At 46.3% G+C, this 17,725-nt stretch overlaps 1 long non-coding RNA gene across 1 annotated transcript; it reads left to right on the top strand.

The window, feature by feature from the left end:
- Positions 1 to 1,921: 1,921 nt before the first annotated feature.
- Positions 1,922 to 15,322, top strand: LOC120408959. Its single transcript, XR_005601021.1, has 3 exons — positions 1,922 to 2,274; positions 11,226 to 11,371; positions 15,221 to 15,322. It is a non-coding gene; the product is annotated as an uncharacterized LOC120408959 (long non-coding RNA).
- Positions 15,323 to 17,725: the final 2,403 nt, after the last annotated feature.

Here is a 17,725-nt window from a genome sequence, read left to right on the forward strand (position 1 = left end):
ACTCTTGAAAATCTGTCCCTACAGCCTATATTGAAAGGGCCTCTCTTTTTCTGTCCATATAATAACTACAAGTGCAATTAATGTTATTTGCAGGAGCAAAATGGAGGCCACTTCTGAAAAAACAATCGGTTGGAGATACCTGTAAGCCTTGACTGGCTATTTGAGTTGTGGTGTATTTCATCTCCTGCTCATGCTTACTCCCTTTTTTCAAAATTACTCCCCCACATTTTTTGCAAATTTCTTCCATTCAACAACTTGTGCTTTGAAAGTCATGTTCCAAAACTCCAGCTACTTGCTTAGTTGCATTTGGACACCTGGTTGTATAAGTCACCTGGTAGCATTTCTGCTCCCTGATTGGCTGAGCATAACTCTTCTAGCCTGCCCCAAAGCCCACTGAGTTCCGTGGGAGTCATCTCATTGTCTTTGACAGGCTGTGGATTAGGCATATTATCAGGTTGCCAGTGTGAATGTTTGTGGGCAGCAAATTGAATATACATTTCCTCTGAGCTTGTAATTATCTCTCCATAAAATACTCATACTAGCAAATCTCAACTGCATGACTGTTTGCAGGATGCAAACCCAAAAGGAGTGCAAAAACAGCTGAAGCAAAACCATTTGAAGAAATCTTTTCAGGAATGTTTTTGCAGCACTCAACCAGCTCATGCTATAAATTAGCAAATGCTCCTTTCTCTCCTGCCCCCCATTGAAAAAATTACTCTTTTATTTAAAATTTAAAGAGGCAGTGTCCTATTTTAGCATCTTAAGAATGGAGGGGGAACTTGAAACACCTGCTTAAAGCATCAGGCACTCAGTGAATGATGAATGGCTGAGAACATAGCTGCTGTGTCTTTGTCTTTCATGCTTTTCTTCTAACTACAAGACATAATCTGGGGATGGTATTAAATGAATGAGTTCAGTTGGAAGATAAGCCCAGACACCTGAGGTCTTGCATTCCATGCAGGGCTGGCAAATAGCAAAAGGCTTTTCATTGGCATCTCTGGAAACTTGCTATTATGTATGAGCTTTACATTCAAACACCTTTGGACAATGAAGGCACCAAGGGATACCGCTGTTTGCAATTGTAAGCGGCAGAATAAACCCTTCTTCCTGAAGTGTTTCCCTCAGTCAGAAACTGTGCCGGAATAGAACAGAGCGCTGGAGCGGCACAAAAGGTCTCTGAGTAGAGCAAAGGTCAGAATGTGGGTTCCTTCTTTCAAAGCTATCCTGAGCTATGGTATAGAGTGTGCTGTAGATCCCCTTTTGGGAGGGAGGAGAGAGTACCAGATATTGTGGCCAAAGCAAAGAATAGGTATAAAGAGGGAATCCCAGATCTTGCTTCTGAAGTAAACCTAAGCTGATGTTTTCAACTCTGCCTAAGAGATTCAGATGCTCCACTCCTGTGAAATTAATGGCAGCTGTGCATCTAAATCTCTTAGGCAGCTTTGTGACTCTCAGCCCTACTGCATAAGGAGGCTGTGCTTATAAAGTAAGCATCCACTAGAAATATGCAAAGGTAAACCAAGGGCCAGTGTGTGTTATCCATCCCCCTCTTTGTCCAATACACAACCAATGTGTGTGTTATATCATGGCTACGGTGCCCTGTTCATACCTTGGTGCTTGCTGAAATGGTGACCATCACATAAAGAGAGGAGGTGTAGGTCAAGATATGAAACATGGTGCCGCTGCTTTGTACCCCTGTTCTGAAATAACACCTTGTGATGGGGTGAGATCCCCACACTAACCTTGCACAAGGGGAATTGGGCCAACCTGGCCCAATCAGTTAATTTAGGCTTCAACCAGAGGAATTTTTGGCTGGTGGCAGGCACCTAATTAGGAACAGGCTCACCTGTGCAGGAACAGGTGGGGCCCATAAAGCCAGGAAGCTGGCTCCAGACCTGGAGGACTGCGGAGAAAGGATAGTTACTTCCTGGGAAGAGGAAGGTTGGTTCTTTCTTAGAGCTGGCACACCCAGAGAGAGAAGGGGACTCAGAGTTGTAGGAAGCAGTCCAGTGAAGGAGCAGGGAGCGCAGAGAGAGGAAGCCCAGAACTGTGGAGCAGAGGGTTGGCTCATGTTCCCCTATGAGCCACTGAGGGCATTGCACAGAGCTCAGGCAGCAAATGGGAAGACTGCTGATGGACTGTACCCTGGAAAGTGAGTGACCTGGCCAGAGGCAGTGGAGCTGCAGATCAGAGTGACAGTGTGCAAACTGTGGTTGGGGTGTTGGCTTTGAGAGCTAATCCCTAGAGTGACCAGGAGGAGGTGCCAGATCAGTGGTGAGTGGTGCATCCTGTGACACATCTGTTTGTGATTACACCTGCACCACATCTGGGGCTATCTAGGAACTTCATGGCTGTCACTCTGGGTAAGTCTACATTGCAATTTGACACCCGTGGCTGGCCCAGGCCAGCTGACTCTGGCTCATGGGGTTCAAGTTAAAGGGCTGTTTAATTTCAGTATAGATCTTTGGACCTGGGCTGCAACTCATGTTCTGCGACCCTCACACTTTAGAGGGCCCTAGATCCTGCGCTGCAGCCCAAACCAGAATGTCTACACCCCAATTAAACAGCCCCTTAACCCCAAGCCCACGTCAGCTGGCATGGGCCAGCTGTGGGTGTCTAATTACGGTGTAGACATACCCTGTGTTGTGCACCAGAGCCACTGGGAACTTTTCAGGGAAAGAGGCCAATGTTTTAAAATGTGTGTCTAAAACTTAGTGTGGGTAATCACGTCTTCTGTCTCTGTGTGTCCTCTAGCTTGTTTGAGATGGTGAGCTCCTTGGGGCAGAGGCTCTCTTACCATGTATCTGTATAGCACCAAGCAAAATGGGTCCTGGCTCTCTGTTGGAGCCTCTGAGCGCTACTGTGATGCAAATAAAGAACAATAAGTTGTATTCCATAACCTACATGGATGGCTTGTTGTTCACAGGTGCTGGGCACTCCTCACGCCCGGTGGGTTGAACAGTTGTTGTGGCTGCCATTGTTAGAAGCATCAGTTTGAGCATCCGCAGTATTTCTTGGGATATAGGTGTATGTCTGGGGGCCTTATTGCACCTTAGACTGCTGGGACTTTATGAACTTACATCTTCATATGACTGGTTTGGAGTGGTTATTGGCCTGCATGTCTCCCCTTCTCCTGCAGAGGGGCCTTGCATTTCCCCTGAACTCAGCCAAATAGATTTATTTATTGTATTCGCCTTTTTTCCCCCCTAAGTCCATACCCTATGCTGTTCAGTCTAGTCAGCTTACTTCTGGTGAGCTCCATGGATGTTTGGTTTGGTATCTTCAACCCAACTTCACCAACTTCTGAATGGAGGGGCTCTCTCAAGCAAACCCTGTGAACCCCCTCTTTAGAGCAGTTAACCAACAGGCAGCCCTGAGCAGACTGGATTGGTGCAGAGACATGCACGCCATGCTATAAGAAATAGGACCAGGGGTTACATGTGCGCTAAGTGGGAAAACTGAGCTAACGGGTCCATCACCCAATCGTATGTAGTAGATATCCCTCCTTAAAGTGATTGGATTTGGGAGAGGGTTGTTTGCTGGGGTGAGAGGAATGTGGTTGTGATCTCTAGTTGCATCTTAGCCAAGCAAGAATAAATGAGACAGTCCCAGATCCAGAGTCATCCATGCACCAGAGTAGTGACTGAGGAGATGCTGCTTGCTCTCCCTCTCTGCTGCTGCTGGGGGTGAAGTTGCAAGCTATTGACAGCAATAACTTGTGTCACATTGCCATAGCTCCTGTGGAGCTTGCAGTGGATAACCAAGGTCTGCCCCAACCATTCCTCTTGCTTGTCTTTGTTCTGCCCAGGAATGCTCCCTGCATTGGGCTTCTGGGGAGGCGGAACTGGCATGGGAGTCTTTGTGCTGGGCAAGGGAGTGTTCTTTGCCAGTATGAATTCCCCTTCTCCCCCTCAGTTTAACTTCATTATGAAAGAAACATTTAATTTGGGGAAATCCTAGACTCCTGGAATGAGAAGAGCAGGCTCAAGTGCCCAGACTGGGATTTTTCAAAGCATCCTAGGGGAGTTAGGCACCCAAGTCCTATTGAATTTCAGTGGGAGTTGGACGCTTTACTCCTTCAGACTCCTTTGTAAATCCCAGTCTTTGAGAAATTTTGCAAGGCCCAGCAAGCCAAGAACAACATGGCTGCACAGCTTCTTTGGGATGCTATGGTATAATTGGGGGGTGGGGAGAGAAAAGATAGTGTTCCCTAACTCAGCCTTTAGTAGGGTTCCTAGTAAATCAGAGGAGCTGGAATAAGGTCACTGGTGTTTTAAGACATCGACCAATGTATAAACTGCTGAAGCCACAGCATTTGCATTCAGAGCCTGTTATTATCTTCTTAAAAGTAGCTACTTGTCCTGTGAAAGCCTGGGCCCATTGAAGTCAATGGGAGACTTACCACTGACTTCAGAGGGGCCAGGATTCACCACCAAGAGTTTCCACAGCTGTTTGAAATGCAGTTGGAAGGTGTGCTCTGGTGTCCCAAGGGATATTGTCAGACATGTTGTGTTTCCATTTCTCTTTGAGCCCTGAGACATCCTAAGCTTGATCATGTGGGAAGGAACATGCAGCTGAATGACTTCTTCCCTCACTAGACAATGGGGCAGGGATATTTTTTAAATTCCAAAGGATCCTGGACCCCCCAATTACTGTAGACTTCCAAGGGGAATTGGGATGCTCTAGAAAAATCACATCCTGCCTGTTTCTCTGCCAGTGGAATGAGACAGGCAGACTGGTTCAAAGAAAATAGCACCAGAATTTGACACTCCTGTTCCCATCTGTTGAATACATTTACATGCTGGTATTCCAGTGCATTTCATAAAACAATGCACTCCTTTCCTTTTCTTTTTCTTGTTTGGAGTCCTCCAGCTTCCTCTCAGATTAAGGAGCTTCCCTGCAGAGCTAAAACACAGAGGCAAAGCTTGTGCCATAACGATTATTCCACCTCCCTGGGAAGCATAAGCAGTAGCAGAATAGCAGATAGTATTTTCCATGCAGTAGCTCTCTCTGCTGCAGCTAGTATCTTTTCCTGACTTGGTTTTAATTTCTCTTAAGGCAGATTTTAGTCTCTCTTGTGGTGAGGAATGTTGTGGTGTGTTATGCTGTGACACACTCAGTGTCACTTTTTTTTATTAAATCGTAACCATTAGATCCTGATTCAGCAGAGCACTGAAGCCTGTGCTTAATTTTAAGGCGGCAGCATGGATGGGGCAGTGGGCTGAGAATCAAAAGAACTGGCTTCTATTCCCGGCTCAGGTACTGACTTGCTGTGTGACCTTTGGCAAGTCACTTTACTCATTGATTTCCTCTCTTACCTTGTCATCTTAAACTGTAAACTCCCCAGGGACTACCTCTCACTGTGTTTTTGTGTGATCCCCAGCACAATGAGGCTTCAGTCTTGGTTGGGGTTTATATTACAGTAGTCCCATTGACCTCAATGAGATTATTCACCTGCTTAAAGTTAAACACGTGCTTAAGTGTTTTGATGAATCTCGTGGTATTAGGGTTGGGTTTAACTAGTTTGGCTCAGTTAAGAAAAACATGAATACTTGGGGGCAGAATCAAGCCTGGACATTGCAGACCCATTAAATGAAAAGGAGCAAGGCCCCTGCGTTGGTTTGGTAGTTGGGCGAACAATTTTGGAGTCTCTACACCGTATTGCTTAAAAGGGAATCAATGCAATAAGCTGGGGATGGAGTGGAATCATGGACGAAAGGCAATAAGCCTTAAAGACTAACGGATTTATTTGGGCATAAGATTTCGTGGGTAAAAAACCACTTCTTCAGATGCATGGACGAAAGGCAATAATCTCCCATCCTCCAGGTGCAGACAGGCAAACTGGACTCCATAATATACGGGGAAAGGAAACATTCTGCAAGAGTTTCCAGCACTTCTGCACTTTGACCTATGTGAGAGTCCTAGGGTACTGGTAAAGTAGCTACACTTTTCACAGGCTTATGTTTCCTAGGGGTATATGGTGGGATGTTTAGGGCGGGGAGGGGGAAAGCGTGGTGAGGGAGGTCTTGGGTGCATAAAAGACTATTAAAACAACAAGGAGTCCGGTGGCACCTTAAAGACTAAACAGATTTATTTGGGCATAAGCTTTCAGGGGTAAAAAACCTCACTTCTTCACTTACCCCTGAAAGCTTATGCCCAAATAAATCTGTTTAGTCTTTAAGGTGCCACCGGACTCCTTGTTGTTTTTGTGGATACAGAGTAACACGGGGGGCTACCCCCGATACTTAAAAGACCATTAGTTACGCTTCTCAGCAGTACTTTGCTTCCTAAACTTGGTCATGCCCCACTACATCAGGCCCCTTTTGAGGGAGATCAAGTCAGAACAAACAATTACTGAAGGGAAGAACAAGGCTGGCCTTTTAGTGCCACATTCCCTGTAGAATCCTCTACCCCCAATGTTTCACACTTGTACAGTTGTTGATTTGAATTTGCATTGCTCTCCTCTTAACAGCACTAAATATGACTTTCGATGGAGAATCAGATGTATGAGAAGGATGGCTGAGGGTGATTGGATAGCTACTGAGATAAGCTGATGGACAGGAAATCAAGTACGCTTTGCCTAGGCAGATATGAATCTGCCACTTCTCTCTTAACTGTTTGTCCAAGACTGTGGAACTCCAATTTCTCGGGAATTAAGAACTAGCTCCAAGGTTATCTTTTTGCATTTATTTGCCCTTATCTTCACAAATAACAGCAGAGAGCCCCTCAACTTTAAATAATTTTAAAAACCGATCCAAACATCCATACATGCATGGCCAGATTAACACATGGGCTTTAGGGGCTGTAGCCTCAGTCTAAGGGGGCCCACAGGCCAGATGCAGCCCACTGCTTCTTTTATTTTTATTGCCGTGGGCTGGACACCAGTCCCCAAGCCTCAGTGTGTTTCTCTTTTTCTCCCCCCGCCCCCACCCCGCCGCCATGCAGGGCTGGAGCAGTGAGCTCTGGATCGCTGGCATGCCCCTGTGGCCCCTAGGGAGGGGCGTTCAGGGAATCTCTCCATGCTGTCCCTGCCCCTAGCACCATCTCTACAGTTCCCATTGGCTGGGAACGGTGGCCAATGGGAGCTGCAGGGGCAGCGCCTGTGAGCATGGGCAACATGCACTGTGCAGAGCAGCCTGGCCCCTCCACCTAGAGGCTGGACATGCTAGCCAACTCGGGGAGCAGAGCAGTGCGGAGCTAGGGTAGGCAGGGATCTTGCCTACGCCCCACTCTGCCAGTGACCAAGAGCCACCCGCAGTAAGTGCCTCAGGGCCAGAGCCTGAACCCCACCCCCCAGCTTGGAGCCTCCTCCTGCACCCAAACTCCCTCCCAGACCCCACACTTGCACCCCAGCCCTGAGTCCCATCCGCACCCAAACTTGCACCCAGAGCCTGCACCCCAACCCTGTCCCATCCCTGCCCCCCCCAGCTGGAGCTGCACTGCTTCCTGCACCCCAATCCCCTGGCCCAGCCCTGAGCCCACTCTCTCCCTAAAAACATGCAGGGACTCCACAAAATCTAATAGCCCTGGGCCCACAGAAGAGTTAATCTGGCCCTGCACACATGGACAGGAATAGGGAAGGAACTATGTGCAACATATGTTCGTGTTATTTAATTTACCTTTAGAAGCTTTTCAGATACCATGGTGAACCTGAACCATGCAGACTAGACCATAACTCCTTAGATGAAGACAGTTTGGCTGTCACCTGTGCCCAGGCACTAGCAAGAACTTGTCCAATTGGTGAAGCCCACACCCAGCATTTGAATTTGCTCTGTGTGTTCTTGACACTCTGCAGTCCATAGAAGCTCTAACCTTGGAGCTGCTCGAGCTGAGCCAATAAGAACTGTGCAGGCTGTGTCTCAGCTGGGAGTTGCTCTTTGCCTAAGCAGCTGATGACCCAGGCCCACTGTTCCTGATCTCTAGAACCACACATCTTAGCACTTTTCCTCTGGCTTTTTGGAAAGTCCCAGATGGAGTAGGCATGTGGTTTTCTCTTTTACTGAGTTCAAGTCCTGTAAAGTGGGAATGTGGGAAAGAACCAGTTCTTTGTAAACTTTCACTTCACAGCTGTTACTGGGAATCATGTCTGTCTGCTCGTCTCCAGCCCCCACCCACCCATGTCTGCCACAACCATCTTCTTGTCTCATCTTTCTCTGGCTTCCTCAGTCCTTTTCTCCCATTCTTTCCCTTGCTTTAAGCATATGCTGCTTTCTCTGATTCTCCTCTGTCATAAACAGTTAGTTAAGGGTTAAGGTTTTTGTCTACCTGTAAAGGGTTAACAAGCAGTACCTGTGGACACCTGACCAGAGGACCAATGAGGGACAAGATATTTTCAAATCCCTGTGGAGGGAAGTTTTTTTTTTCTGTTCTTTGTTTTTAGAGAGTCTCTCTTGGGAATTAAGAGAGTCCAGACATCTTAATCAAGTCCTCCCAGGTTTCTGCAATAAATTCTTCTATTCAAGCTAGTGAGTATTAGCAAGGAACTAATATTCTTATACTTTTATTTCTGTATTTGCAATTCTGTGTTTTGCTATAGAATTTCTTTAAGTCTGTACTGTTATTGCTTTTACTGAGAAAGAAAGGAGGGGGAATTCTCTCCAGAAATTGATAAGTTTAGACCCTGTATATTGTTCCATCTTGGTTACAGAGACAGTGACTTTCTTTTTATTCTTTAATAAATTCTTTTCTATTAAGGACTTGGTTGATCCTTCCTTGGGTGGATTCTCAGGGAAGGGGGAGGGGGAGGCATCCCTCTGTAGTTAAATCCTGGTATCTCTCCAAGGAAAAGGGAGGGGGGAGGAAGCAGGGGGAACGGTTTATTTCTCCTGGGTGTAAGAACTCCATGGATTTGGGGCTCTTGGGATCCCCAAGAATTTTGGGGAAGGACTGTGTCCCAATCCATGTACCTGATTGGGTGGTGGCAGCTTTTACTAGATCTAAACTAGAATTTTAGTTTAGAGATAAATTCATGCAGGTCCCCATATTGGAACCCAACAGCTCTAAGTGGGGGTGAGACCTATGACATCCTCCTCCTTTTCTCTCTCCTTCCTTGTGCCCTCTTTTTCTCCATCTGTGCCCTTTCTTCCTCTCTCCAGTATGTTGATGTGCCATGTGCATTTGAGCATGTGCAAGCACTGTAAATACACAAGTACAAATAAAATATTTCAAATGCCGCTTGAGTAGTCTTGTTATCAAGATTGCAAAGGTGCAAAGTCACAGAATTTAAATGAACTTTTATATACATGCATATTTTAAATAAAGTAAACTTACTAGAAGTTGCATGGGGGGGGCACAGCCAGTTTTACCTTTCCACTTCCATTCTCTAGTGGGCCAAAGCTCTAAGCATGGGAATAGTCTACTAGAATTCAGAGTTAAGGGTTGTCTGCTGGGTCAGATTCATAGTGCAAGGGTTCAATCCAGCAAGGTGCTGAGTCCTTGGGCATTGATTCAGCAACACCCACAAGCATGTGCTCAACTTCTACTTAAGTAGGAATCTTCATGGGCTTAAATTTTAAACTGGTGCTTAAGCACTTGCTGGATTGTGGCTAGAGTGTTCAGCACCATACAGGCTCAGACTGCAAGTGAACCATCTGGGTTACTTGGGTAACCAAGAGCTACTAGGGCACAGGGCTTAATTTTGTGCCCGAGCTAAGACCTGGCACCTCTAGGCTTGGAAGTTCATAGCCTCGGCACCTCTGGGTTTGCTGCGTCCGTTATGAATAGGGCCCTACCCAATTCATGGCCATGAAAAATGCATTACAGACCATGAAATCTGGCCTCTTGTGTGCTTTTACCCTGTACTATGCAGACTTCACAGGGGGAGACCAATGTTTCTCAAATTGGGGGTCCTGACAAAAAGGAAGTTGCAGAGGGGTCACAAGGTTATTGTAGGGGGGTAATGGTATTGCCACCTTTACTTCTCCCAGCCAGCAACAGCCACTCTCCAGCTGCCCAGCTTTGAAGACACCACCCTGCCTGCAACAGCCCAGAAGTAAGGGTAGCAGTACTGCGCGCACACACCCCATAACCTTGTGATTCCCCACTCCCCTCCCTAAACTCCTTTTTGGGGTCAGGATTCCTACAGTTACAACACCATGAAATTCCAGATTTCATAGCTGAAAGCATGAAATTTACAATTTTAAAAATCCTATAACCATGACATTGACCAAAATGGACCATTAATTTGGTAAGGCCTGGTTATGAATGTAAAAAAAAATTGCTTGAGCCCTACATCCCTTTTATTAGCAAGACCCTAGCACTGCCTAATCTGTAATCTATGGGCCATATTGTGGCTAGTAAGGCCCAAGAAAGAGGAGCCCTAAAAAATGTGACCTGGTTCATGACCTCTCTCATCTTTCCCTCTTCTTTTACCTTCTACCCTCCAAGAGGCTTTCCAAGGTGGCTTCTGTCCTCCTCTCCAGTCTCAAACCATCTCCTAGGCAGTTGTTGGCACTTAAAGGGCCTTGGTGGGTCCATAATGATTTCCCTCCCTCCCCTACCTTTGGCATATTGAGTTCAGTTAAACCTGAAACTCCAGAGGTATGAAGCCTAGATAGTCACTGAAACTCATGCACACTGGCAAGCAAAGCTGGCACAGTTTCACTGTATGTTATTGAGAGGGCTGGAGGTTCCATATTCAGTTGATAGGAGGTGGTGTGCGCTCAGGGCTCTTGAAATTAAGCTTGACTTATTTAGGTACTGAAATACAGATTCAGAATGTTTAACTTTTGGGGACTCACTTTGGTAAATCTTGCCCCATGGGTTTACAGGGAATAAAGAAAAAAAAGAGGTAGAGGCAGGGTCTGATATTCCCTGCTAATTAGCATGAGGTCTGCTTTTTAAGTGGGAAAAGTGGCATGCAGGCTGTATGAATTCCTCACAATTAAAGCTGCAAAGTTCAGATCAGAACTTGAATTTTCCCAAACTTCAGGAGCTGTAGGATCCAGCCTTTTGAACTAGGCTTGCTCTATTTGTACAGACATTCATGGGGAAGCCAGTATGCCAACATGAAAAAGAATTGTGATGGGGGAGCCAAAGAGGTCTGTGGGTTCTCCTCCTGGGACAGCCAGTCACAATTGTGAGCTGTAACTTTTTCTGAGAAAAGAAGGATTTCTTGCTTTTTGCATGGATCTGAATGTTTACTTATGTTTTTAATTTGACTTCTTAAAGAAAGATGCAAACTAGAATTAAAGCCTGTTGTTTTCTGTTTGCTCTTGTCAAAATAGAAATGTCTACTATTTCTAGTTTCATTTTACATGGACTTTGGCCTCCAACTAGTCATGGATGGGAAGACAAGAAGGAAAAAACAAGGGATTATTGCAAGGAGATTGGAACACAGCAGAACTCTGTGCAGCCATCGATGCAGAACAGTGTGAGAGTTCACAGAACTTCTGCCATATCAGCAAAGTAACAAATAATTCTTCCTCAGGAAAATGTCTTTATAGTCTACAGCTCTAAAGCTGTCTACTTAAAGTGCACCCCACACCAAACCTTAATTGGTCGTCTTAATCAAGTACCTTTTTTCTTTGGCTACATGCAATTGCTTTTTAAACACAAACCGCCATTTGCAGACCCTGTTGGGCTCAGGAAGATGAGGATATATATGCCTTAGTGCTGTATCTTTCTCTGTCAACTCCCCCGCACCCCATCCCGAAACTTCCTTGGAGGTCTCTGGTTTTGGTGGTGGGTTGTTGTTGGGTTTTTTTGTTTGTTTGTTTGTTTTTAAAGCAATCTCATCTCTAATTCCTGTTTACACCCAGGCTCCTTAAAAAGAGGGTTTGTAAATCAACCAAAAAAAACCAGCTACTTTCTGCCACTGTAGTAAGTTGAAGCATCTCGATGAGAACAGAGAAGACTCTCAAAATATTACTGCAGTTTTTAGCTCTGAGTCCTATTAGCCAGTTGGTTGATGACTCACCTACCTCCATAGGTAGAGCAAAAAATGCCCCAGTGTTTCCCCATGTGCATCACTTTGAACTGCCACTGTTCAAAGGAGCACATCAACTAAAGTCAGCAGGAGCTAGGTGACAAACACCTGGGCCATGGACTCACCGATCATGCCCACTCTTGGCCCCGTGTGGGGGAACCCCCTTCAGTGTGGCAGCCCTTCTCGGTGGTCCTCTCTCTCTCAGGGGTTAAGCCCCTCCACCTCCTGGAACTGCACCCCTCTGAGCCTTAGCACGCCTGTCTCTTGCCGTGGGCCCCCTCAGGGAGTCCACTCGCTCTGGACCCCCAGGGCCTCCACTCCCCAAAGGGAATAATGCAACTCTGTTCTCTAGACTGGAGTGATACTCAGCCAGCATAAAACAGGCGGGTTTATTGAGTGTTTGAACACAGCATAAAAAACTCTTGGGGGCCCTCGGGCCTGGCCTCCCTCAGCACAGCACATCCAAGTCTCCCCTTACATCTAGGTGGGCTCTGCCTGCTCCCTCTCCAGTCCCGAGCGCCCCTGCTTCCCAGCTGGGCATTTATCATCTCCCCCATACCCCGCCTCTGTCCATTGTCTTCTCTCCAGGTAAACAGGGTCGCCTGGGCCTCTTCTCTTCTGTCCTCTGGCTGGAACTGGCTGGTTAGGTCACTGGGGTCCTCTCTTTACAGCCCATTGTCCTCCCACGACCAGAACCAGCTGTGTCTCCTGAGCTGGGCCTCTGAGTCACCAGTCACTGGGGTATCCATTCTCCAGGCCATTGGCTGGGGTCCCACGTTCCCTCGCTGCTCCTCTGTAACAACACACTCCCTCTCCCATCACCTCGTTAAACCAGTAACACCCAGGGAAACTGAGTCCCACCCCCTCTGCATGCAAAACAATGGAAAAATACGATAATCCCCCACTTCATCACAGCCTATGTAACAGTTTGGAAATATTCCCTTCATTTCTAAACTTCTGCCTGTAGAAGGCAACATATAATTAGCAAAACCTTGAAAAACTAGCCAGAGAATATGTGTGCATTTGTCTGTCATTGTGTGCTTGGCTATGTGTGTGGGTACCAGTCAACTCAATCTCAGGTTTAAACACCTGCACATGGAGCCAGCTTCTCCTTCTCTTGCTGGCCACTCTACACTACTCAATGCAGAATTCCCTTGACACCAGCGGCATGACAGGAGAGGGAAGGCACAACTGGGAATGGCAAGGGCATGGCCAATCCATCTCCTAGGTAATTCTAGTGGTGGCTCTAACTTCCGACAGAGCCAGCCAGCACAGAATCAGGCTGCTCAGATGCAGGAGAAAATTGATTAAAAGTGGGTGAGAAATTTTCCATCAGTGTGTGGGTTCCCCCCTTTCTCCCAAAAAAAGGAAGTGTGGTTTCCACAAAATTTTCTTTTGGAAAATGTTGGGGGTTTGTGTTTTGTTTTTCCCAGTAAAATAACAATTTACCATCAGGAAAATGGAAATGAAACTCTCCGGGTTGGGCCAACATTTATCTCTGTATTATCTTGGGCTGCCGCACTGTTTCATGGTAGGAGTTGTTCTGTTGGCTCATGCCCTCATTCTTCCCTTTTTAGGCAAGGATCCCCAGCTGGAATAAATCCCCCATGATGCCCTGCAGTCTGTCTATCTGACAGATGTATACCAGCTGGAGATCTGGCCCATATAATGCATCACTTCCATAGACAATGCTTAATCCCAGTGAGCAGAAACCTTTTTCAAACTATATCAACTTTTGAAGTTGTATAGGAAAAAAACTTTTTTAAATGTAGCATGTCCCAAATAAGTGTTAGCAGTTTAATTTTTTTCTAAGTATAATTAGTTTTGGATTTAAGTGGAATGTAATAATTGACCTGAGCATGCATAAATGGAACCATTCCTTGCCCAACGTGGTCTGCAAATTAACGTTCCTTTGTTTTGTTACAGCTGTACCTCAAATAGTTCTTTTGTGAAGACAATCAAATGAGTGTGCTCTTAGACATGAGTTACCTCATGTTAGAGGATTCTTTTGTGTCCTCGTACTAGAGTAGGTAACAACAGAATATCTGAATTAATCTCCAGGATGAAAAGCAAAACAAAGAGGTAGCTTTGTAATGGCTTAAATATATTTGCATTTAGGAGTTGAAAGGCCATGATATGAACAAATGTGCACTGACTGGGGGGGGAGGAAGGTTTTTGTTTTGTTTTTGTTGTTGTCTGGGAAAATCTGATTTGAGGCTTGATCCTGCAACGTACTGGGCTCAATCCAGTGAAATACTTAAGCACTTCCTAGCTTTGTGTTAGGTAAAGTCCACCATGGTTTCCCTCCTTTCCCTTCCAATCTAGATTCTACGTCTTTCCAGGGAAAGCAATACTTCTTAGCTGCACAATAAAATAGTAGAGCTACATTAAAGAGACAAAGATAAACATCACCTCCACTTTAGTGTGATGGGTTATTTATTGGTTACATACATAGCAGTAAGCAATGTGTCTCCTTGGGTGTAGGAATTTCCAGTGATATTCTCTTCCCCCCCACCCACATTACTTGCATCCCACACTACCCAGTCTCTCCAGCTCACGTTGTAGTTTAATTCTGTCCTCTAGGTATGTTTGCTATTGTGCCAATTTGGAATCCATTTGGCGTTTTTTGTCCTGGGTGAGTTTTTACACTAAGGAAACACTCGACAAAGAAAGATATACAGCAACCGCTCAGACTGTAGAGTAGTGCTTGTTTGTTACAAGTTATAGTGTGTTTGCTCAGTGAATCTAAAAAGGAGCTGGTCCCTGGATTGGGATGCAATTAGCAGAAAGCATCATTCCCTGAAAACTAACTATTTTTGCATTTCCATGGGCCATGCACAAGAGCTCCATTGATCAGCTGTGGTCCAAAAATACAGTTTGAGAATTGGAATATCTATCTGTCTCATATATGCCTGTTGCAGTAATACAGGTACTTGAGCATAGCCTGAGCCAGTACTTCTGTAAGTAGTATCAGAGCTAACTGGCATTACCAGAGGTCATTGAAATGAGATGACTTAGAACATTCCTAGAAGCACCGCTTGTTAGAAATAATCCAGTCAGTTCCATGTCACACATGCAGTTTGACACCTCGCTACTGTATCCCAACTTCTGAGCATCCAGATTACTGTGTGCTGCTTAAAAGTCCCCTTTCATGTCTGCTGCTGATGTAAATGAATACATCTTTGGAAACATGCAGTAAACTGAGCCTACACCAGTTTTATTTAACACTAGCCAGTAATCGTGTTCTCTAAGAAATTCTGCCATGTCATTAATTGTCACTCAAATTTGTGTCAGATCCTTGTAAGAAGCATGCTTGATGCCTCCACAACCATAACAGCATCTTTCGTTCTTAATGAATAATATGCTCCAGATGTTCTGCCCTGTGAGAATTTCTAGAACACGCTGTGATGCCAAGAACTTATTTAACCCAGATCTCAGACTGTCTGTCTGCATCATCTAACTCCATCAAGATGATGGTGCACATGGAATGGATGGAAAGCACGTGGTTCATATAGAATACAGTGTGTGTTTTGTAAACCTGAGGCAAAACAGCATGAGATTTAAACCTGGTAGAGTGAACATTGGTTGTCTGTGTTTTTCCCCCACACAGCTTTGCTAACACACCTCAATTCTGACCTGCAGCATTCCTTGATCTTCCAGTCCTGAGTTCCCATAGAGCTCTGCCACAACATCCCCCTTGCTATAGCTTGGTTCCCTTGTCTTTATGGTTGTAGCAGGGTGCTCACCTCGCTCCTGCCCAGAGGGGTTAAAACAGCCCTGGAGAGGGCTGCAGAGGGGAAAAGAGAGGCTGATTTGGGGGAAGCAGCCACAGGTGGGGCCACACCCCAATCAGACCACAGCTGGCCCTATAAGAGGGCTGAGGGCCAGAGGCTGAAGAAGATTCTCTCTAGCTTCAGAGAGAGAAGGGCCTGGCTGCCTGGGAAGGATATCTAGAGTGTAGCAGTGCTGGAGAAGGCAGAGGTTGCTGGGAAGCTTCAGCCTAACAAAGCCCCACGCTGCAGACCAAGTTAAGGGCCCACAAAAGGTACTGGGGCTGCAGAGGGGCAGCCCAGAGATAGGCAGAGGCACCTGGTCCAACCCCCCTTGCTGATGAGTGGTTTCTAGAATGCAGTCTGCCCCAGGGAGCGGGGGCTAGATGATGACTGGCAGTAGCCACTGAGGCAAGGTGGGGATAGAGGGTTGGGGGTTCCCCTGGGAGGGGAGACTCAGAGATTGTGGAGGTACTGCAGAGGACAGAACCCTGAGAGAAAGGGCACCGGAGTCCAGGAGGGACATGGGGGGGGGGGGGCAGCAGCAGGTGAGACATCAGCTAGCAGAGGGCGCTCCGTGCTGGAAAAAGAGCTAATTCCCTGGACAACCAGCAGGAAGCATTGCGCCGGTGAGTCGTCACCCCACCACAATGGTCCACAGACAGAAGTTGCACCTGAGCATGTTAAAAGTGCTCAGTGAAATCTGCAGTCCCTCTCAGTGTAAATCTCTGTGTCTTCAGTCAAGAAATAAGGAGGCTTATGGGGAAGCTTAAGAGAAATCAATTCAGGATGGACATCGGGTTTCAATGAATGATGTAGAAAATCATTCATGGGTGGAATAGCCTATTAGATAAGACACTGAAGACAATCAGGTCATTCAGTACAACTAAACTTACAGCAGGATGGAGTAGCAAAACAAGGCACAAGTCTCAATGGCCTGAAGAGCTCAGCTGTAGATGGTCTGAGACTGAATTATCCATCCAGCTGGGCTTCTTGAAGAATTCTTTCCTTCTCCCACCACTTTTCCTGTGCCTAGCACTGGGAGGATACCATGCTGTGAAATATATTTACAGTTCACCACTTATGAAAGTGCAATATCCGGTAATGAATGACCTCTTCACCAGTGGGTCTGGGCTTATTACATTGTGATCTTGTCAGTGAGAGAACTACTGGAGATGTGTGTATTTATTAAAAAGATGATTGAGCTGGTACGGATCGAATCTGAGACTACTTTGCTTAGGGGACAGGAAGCTTGGTCTTATGGTTAAGACACTGAACTAGGGCCTGGGAGACCTTACCCTAATTTCTAGCTCAGCCACAGGCCTCATAAGTGCTCCTGGACAAATCACTTGATATACTGCACGCCTCTGATCCCTGCCTGTGAAATGAACATAATGCTTCTCTACTTTACAGAGGTGTTGTGAGGATGATATGGTAACGAGGGTTATATAAATACCTAGACCAATACATTTATCAGGGTTGATGACCCTTCAAGGTTTGCAAATATCTTAAAATTCTTTGGTTTGGTTTGCAAAAGGGTTCATGAGCCCATAGTAATGTAACCCATTCTTTAAAGGGTGACTTTGTTTGTCATTTATTTGTGTAAGTGTGCTTTTCTGTGGTAGCTTGCGGGCAGCAGTGGCTCCAGGCACCAGTGCTCCAAGCACGTGCCTGGGGCGGCAAGCAGTGGGGGGGGCCCTGCTGGTCCCTGTGAGGGCGGCAGTCAGGCTACCTTCGGCGGCTTGCCTGCGGGAGGTCCGCTGGTCCCGCAGCTTCGGCGTACTTGCCGCAGGACCGGGGGACCTCCCGCTGACAAGCCGCCGAATCCGCGGGACCGGGGGACCTCCCACTGGCAAGCCGTCAAAGGCAGCCTGCCTGCCATGCTTGGGGCAGCAAAAAAGCTAGAGCTGCCCCTGCCTGCAGGGAGGCCTGTTCTGTGTAACTGGGAGGTGAGAACCCAGACAGTTATGACTAAGAAAATTGGCAATGGCTTATCCTAGTTAATATATTTAAAATGGCCCAATGGGTT

This window comes from Mauremys reevesii, linkage group 7, assembly GCF_016161935.1.
Source record: "Mauremys reevesii isolate NIE-2019 linkage group 7, ASM1616193v1, whole genome shotgun sequence".
NCBI lineage: Eukaryota > Metazoa > Chordata > Testudines > Geoemydidae > Mauremys > Mauremys reevesii.